Source organism: Asterias rubens, chromosome 17, assembly GCF_902459465.1.
Source record: "Asterias rubens chromosome 17, eAstRub1.3, whole genome shotgun sequence".
NCBI classification, from domain to species: Eukaryota; Metazoa; Echinodermata; class Asteroidea; order Forcipulatida; family Asteriidae; genus Asterias; species Asterias rubens.
In genome coordinates, this window is record NC_047078.1 from 11,486,065 (window position 1) to 11,493,049 (window position 6,985).

The 6,985-nt window shown below is 36.5% G+C and overlaps 1 long non-coding RNA gene across 1 annotated transcript; it reads right to left on the reverse strand.

Annotated features, from left to right (window-relative positions):
- Nucleotides 1–1,074: 1,074 nt before the first annotated feature.
- Nucleotides 1,075–6,216, reverse strand: LOC117301567. Its single transcript, XR_004520331.1, has 3 exons — nucleotides 6,012–6,216; nucleotides 2,719–2,829; nucleotides 1,075–2,391 (listed from the first exon to the last, which is right to left on the reverse strand). It is a non-coding gene; the product is annotated as an uncharacterized LOC117301567 (long non-coding RNA).
- Between the last annotated feature and the right edge of the window lie 769 nt (nucleotides 6,217–6,985).

The window sequence follows — 6,985 nt, forward strand, 5'->3', positions numbered from 1 at the left end:
CTATGGTTTGTATGCTAGCAATTTTTCGTAATTACCAATGATGTCAAAGGCCGTTAAACGTCACTAATATCTTAAAACAATGTAAGTCAACATGGTAGGGTGGGTTGGAGGAATGATTATAAAACGTTACCCACATGAGCTGACACAGGAGCCTAGATATAATCCACTGTTTAAAACTAGTTTCGGTGTTGTCTTGAACCAGATCAGACCCCCCCCCGAGACACAAATTCTTGGTCAGTGAGATCTCAAACGATTCCCTTAATAGCCCACACTAAAAACAATTTATCCACCTTCGGTTTAAATCACACAAATTATACATTCATTGTGTACCCGCTATGTGTGTCGTGTTCCCTGTTTGCTTAAGCAATAACAAACACTTAATTCACTTTACACTAACAGGGTCCAAACTACTTCGCTCATCCAGCTTTAGTAAATATATTGACTTTATTGATCAAACAATCAGCAACAATTAGGACAAGTTAGTCATACTAAACTACTTTACCGTTAATAGGCTGAAACAGCGCCCTCTCTCGGTTATAGGAAGTGCGTGGCACACCATTGTTTTGTCATGAGCAAGTGAAAGGGAATGTGAACTGGACAGAAATAGTGAATTATAAACTAATTCAAATATATTGCACTTTAAAGAAATATATAATTATTTTGAGATATTTTAAACTAAAGTACAATTGTTTTAGTACTTATTTATCTATTCTAAAATAACATGCTTTTCCTGGGCAACACAAGACACCATGATTTGTGATTTTTGTTCTACACCCCAGTCTTGCAATAAAATATAATATTAAGATAACCAAAACAAAGTGCTCTTTGACTACAACAGAGTACATCAGTTAGCTATAACATGAATTAAGATGGACTCAACACGTTTTGTGAATTGCGCCCTCTGCTTAGCAATTAGCTTGGACAATGGGGGATACTAGACATTGGGTGCGTTCGTTTAGCTCCCCTGGGTCGACCCCGGTGTGTGGCGTGTTTTTTTTTTCCAGGACAAACGTGTGCAGATAATTACCCACGTTCGTCCTGGAAAAAAACCCCCGCCACACACCGGCGGTTGACCCAGGGAAGCTAAACGAACGCACCCATTATAAGCTACTACTATTATCATAGAAAAATGCAATGGCTTCTTGATTTAACCAGGATATTTGTGTAACTAGAAAGTTGCCATGAAATATCAGAATAGGTTACTGTGAATTAGAAAAAAAAAAAATCGTAATCAATAGAACAAATTTATGTGAAAAAAATTGTAATAAAAAACAAAATTATTACCTCAAAATAAAAACCAACAAGTAATAAATAAATGTTATAGAAAAATACGATATTAATATTGAATGGTTTTACGTTTTAATTCAAACCGACAATGTGCAGAACAAGTGTTTTTTGAAAGTTGATATCCTAAGACCTAATTAAGGTCATCGTGACCATGGGTCTTCTCGAAACCACGGCCACGAGTTCAGGTTACGATGCGACACTCAAGCTGAAGCACGCAGAAGAGCTTCGGTTTCCAAAGGCCTTAAAGTTTCCCCTTCGGTCGGCACAATCATGTAGTACATATTACAAGCATTAATATTGTATAATATGCTATTCATTTCAAAGTAGGTGCTAGAATTTCAGTAGTTAACTTAAGGACTTTAGTTACATCTGCGTGACAGCAGTAAGTACCGAGAAACAGTCGGTGTTCTGAGCCTTCGCCCATTTCCGTTTATATATAGATCATTATGCAGTCTGCTGCCACCAAGCGTCCTCATTGTAATCCTTATTAAAGATTATAGTTTATTAGTTTCATTGTGTGATGCTCCAACGTGCAGCACATTATGTTAAATATTGATTTCGCCAAGTACAAGATACATCTAAAAGTTTAAGTTAACACGAGAAAACCCTAACCCTCTCAACTCCGAAATACATTTCAATATATGAATTGTTTATAAAGGAGTCAACTTACAGGATTTGGCAGAAGCTGCATGTGCGAATTGATTATGTTCTTGTTTTCAGCTTAATCCATTTCAAATCCTCAAGTCAGCGAGATGAAACTAAAAACGCAATGTGGCGAGTTGCAACGCACTAAAGGCACTGAACGCACTGGTCCTTCTTGATACCATTGGACTTTTCCCCCACAGCTTATCATGTTTACACTACACAATTTGCATAAACAATTCCAACATGGGCTTAAAATGCATCGTGAATAACTGTCTTTATGAACATTAAATTTAACATAAACCATTAGTTTTAATCATATACTAATGACGGAAGTGATTTCTGAAATCAAAGTCTCTAAAGCAACAAGTTATAATTGTTTTAAGGATGAACGTTGATTCCATTTCCAGAAGTAAGGGTAGTTTGATGTCGTCATTGCTGGTCGTCAATATCGCTGGCCTCCTGGAAAGAGATGAACATAAATAAATTGGTGGTTAAACATAACTTCGATTACGGAGTCCTGGAAGTTCAGTAAGAATATCAAGATATTCAATTGTTTACAAGCTAATGTCCAGATAACTTTGTTGTGACAGTAAAACAGTCTGTAGAAAAAGTTCGTGGTGCTACTGAAGTGTCACTTTGTGCATGTATCCTAGATAGTTGCCTGCAAAAGTATAGATTTATTAATTGATCGATTGATAGATTGATTGACTGAATTTTGTTTTTACTTGTTCTGGAAGTAAACAACCTGAGATTCTCAAAAAGTTTGATTTGGACAATAATTCTCACCACAAAAAGTACGGTGTCCCTTTTATGCCTTGTTGCACCTGATGTATCTCCTTTCATTATCGGGGCCAAATCTGTAGTCACATGTGCATTCCCTTTGTTTGTACAAGCATTCTGAAAGAGAGAGAACAAGCAAAAACACAAATAAATAAATATTCACGTCCCTGCGCATGCTCAGAAATACTCGGTACACGCACGTTAGGCGTGAAATGGGGTGCCTGCTGGTCCAGCTAGCGATCAAGTTGATCGCCAGCTAGACAAGCATGCACCTGAATATGTGTTTGCGAATAGGTCTATGGCAATTTAACTGGTAATTCTGCTGCAACCTGGCGGACATTTTGTCTCTTATCTTGACAACATGAGAAAATAGTAACGTGAATGGTAACAGAAATCATAAAGCATGTGAACATAAACTATTTTTTGTTTTGCATTTATACCACATGTCGTTTTGATTTGTAAGTTTTTTGCAACATGTAATTCTATTTTTAACCTTTAAAATCAATTCGTGACGTGACGTCAACATACGAATAATTGATAACATATAAGAAATATGTTTATGTGCATTCCGTGTATCGCTGTTGATCATTTACTGGGTCAATACACTGATGATATGATGTTGCAGTATCTTTATTCTTTTTTTTCTTTTCTTTTGAGTGGAGCTCTAAGACTCCGTTTATTCGTCACCAGTGAAAACAAAGTACAAACAACTTCAACGAAACATTACCACATACTGTTAGATCAATACATTAAGGATACAAGAGGGTAGTTAAAAGACAATGTACAAAGGTGATATTACATATCAAACAACAAGAACATCAAAACATGATAAAAAGCAATTTTTTGCAAGAAAAACGTTAAACTTGAAACGAACGTAAAGGACAGTAACTGGGAAGATGAAATTTGATTTAAATCAAAGCGTAAATTTTGGAGTTTGGTCTTCATTGAGAACACACAGAGATTTGTACAATTTGCTAAAACTACTTGTTCTGAGTCTATTCCCCTCCCTTAGTAGAAATGACCTGAGGGCTTCTTTGTAGATCTTGATGGTATTATTTGTGAAAACTTTGTCCTCATTAAAGACCAGATCACACCGGGTTCTCCAAATAACATTGATCATAATGCTGACAATTATCATAGATACAAATGACAAATTCATACACAAAATTCTAATACAATTGCTTAAACAAAAGAAACGGCAGCCAGTTTGTTTTCTTATTATAGATAACCAGGGTTGAACCATCTTGTACAATATAAAAACAAATGCTCGACCGTTTCTGTGTCGGTCTTACAGAAAGGACATTCTACTATATTTGTGATTTTCATCCGATAAAGTTGATCTCGGGTTGGGAGAATCTTGTGGTAAAGTCTGAAAAGTATGTCTTTGTCTTTGGCGTCCATAATATTGTTCAAGTTTAGTTTGGTTCAGATATTTGCCCAATCAAACCTATCAAAATGTGACGTCATCAACTTGTGACATCAGCCTACGATTATTTGAACCTTTCATAAGAAATATTGTTCATGTACCTGTCTTGTATTGTTGTAGATCATGAGTTGGGTTAACACACTGACTGATGCACGTCATCAATTTGTGACGTCAACGTACGATTAGTTGATAACATTGTAAGAATTATTTCTCATGTGCATTCCATGTATTGCTGTAGATAATTAACTGGGTTAATACATTGGCTCTGATGCAGCATGTGTTTTAAAATACTGTGGCGTCATCAATTTGATTAATTGATAATATTTATAAGAAATAATAATTATTATTGTTCGTGGCTGTTAATGCGCCGTAGCACCTTGTAAACCCTTATAGGTGCTAAATAATTGGGTCTCAGAATTCATCACTGCAATTACCTATCTTTCTGTAAGTTTGTATAATTATACTCAGCGCCTTGAGTACCTTGTTTGGTAGATACGTGCGCTATATAAGACTTCGATATTATTATTATTATTATTAAGTGTATTCCTTGTATTGTTATAGATCACTATCTGGGTTAATACACTGCCTGATGAAGCATGTATTTTATCATGTGGCTTGACAACTTCAGAAGCGTAAGACGCTTTTCTTCACTTTTTAGGCTAACTGTTAATCTCCGTGCCTCGTCACGAAATGCCCAGTCCCCACTGAATGCATATGGTATTTACACAAATACACTTCTCCGCCAAGATTCAATTATACATGGTATCAGGGGAATCGCTTTTAATTGGAACGAGATAGTGGCAGAGGTGGGTATTAACGGAGACCTATTTCGGCTAGGTTTCTGAGTTAAGGGTTTGACAACATCTGAGATTTTGATTTGGGTCTGGATGAATGCTTCTTAATTCCGATGACAGTTAGTGACAATTGAGTTGTCAGATTGGCATTTCCCTATGGTGTTTGTTTTTTTCAAGCCATGAACGAGCGTAGCTCACGATCAACTATGTTTTGGAACTTTATGATTTCTGAATGAACATACTGGGTACTGGAAGTTTTTTCTTGTGGTGTTTGGCCGTACAAGATTGTTCCACACTTGAATTTGTTTAAGCTTCTTTCCGTTTAAAATTTGTGGCACAAAGTGATTGGGTGGTTTGACATTGTGAAATTGTTCTTAATGTTAAGTCATGTATTTCGTTTATTTTGTCTGTTAATTGACAAAGGACTTTATAGAAGCAATTCGGACAATGGTCAATCAAAGTGAAATCTTTGAACTGCTAAGGTCTATATATAGACCTTAGCATAGGCAAGTGTGGGGAATTTCTACAGTAGAACAAAAGCTGATTTTTTTTTTTTACTGAGGCACTTCTGTGGAAATCTCCAGAAAAGGGAATAACATGTAAATGATAGCGCCCTCACATTAGCTCGCTTAGGTGTGTATCATGTATATATAGGGGTAATGTAAGATTGAAGAAAAGATCGTTAGTTATGAAGTGCATTTTAAAGAAGGATTTTGTTTATATTTTTCTTTGGAAAGTACTCGTACTCGTACTCGGATACTTACGTACTCGGCTGTTGGACTCGATATAATACCAGATTGCACAAGTATACTTGTACTCGAGTGCTACCCTAGTGAGTGCTACCCTAGTTAGTACTCCCCTAGTTAGTACTCGAAAGGACATGATATTCGACTCAAAAGTATTACACGGAAGACGATCTTTTGTACTCACTTTATATTGCTGAGCCACCCCTGTCTCTTTTCTACAAGAGGTAGTACATCAAAGTACTTGCACTTAAGTACTACTTATCAGCCCTAGTACTCGACAGTACTTGGTACTCGAGTGAAAAGCACTACCCTAAAAACGATCTCTGTACTTACTTCGTGCTGATCCTCCCCTGCCTCTTTTCTGCAAGAGGTAACTCATTAAAGAGCCGTCGTCTCGTTTTTGCATCTCTTCATTATAAAGCTGATACAAGAGCTCTGTTTCGTCATCGTTGAATTCCGTTGAGAGGACTGCTACAAATAGCGTGGTGACCGAGAGAAGAACCATAAGTGTGTAGCTTGCCATCTTGAAGATATAAATGCGCCTGCAAAGAAGGCAAGGAGAAAACAAACATGATAATAAATAATAAGGCTGGGTTTTAAAGGTGCAGTGCAACCCGAAAAATAATAGACACAACCAAATTAATATATCGAAACTAGTGACATAAGATAAGTTTTGAGAAGAGATTTGAATGTCGTGTTTCAAAGACAAAATCAAAACTTAAGTGGTAGAGAGTTCCAGATGGGTGGCGCAGCTGGATAACATGATTCAAACCCAGGTTAGTTTTTATGCGAACAAGTATTTTGAGTAATTACCAATAGTGTCCAGAGCCTTAAAAACGCAATGTAAATATAACGTGAACATATCAAATTCAATCTGTCAATTTTGAAATGTGTTAACCACGACCGACTTGGATTTAACTGTATCAGATGTTTGATCCTATTTTGTGGATGAAGATTCAGGAGCCACAATCACCGTTGGCTATCACGATCTATCCAATCCCACAGTCACGAAATGACTATGAGCTTTAAAGCCATTATACACTTTCGGTACAGAAAAGAAAAAAAAATCACAGATTTTCAAATAATTTACAGTGTTTACAGAAGGTAATGGTGAAAGACTTCTCTTGAAATATTGTTCCATGAAATGCTTTACTTTTTGAGAAAAGATTAAAACAATATCAATTCTCGATAGCGATAATTACGGATTTATTATAAACACACGTCATGACACGGCGAAACGCGCGAAAACAGGAGTGGGTTTTCCCGTTATTTTCTCCCGACTCCGATGACCGATTGAGCCTAAATCT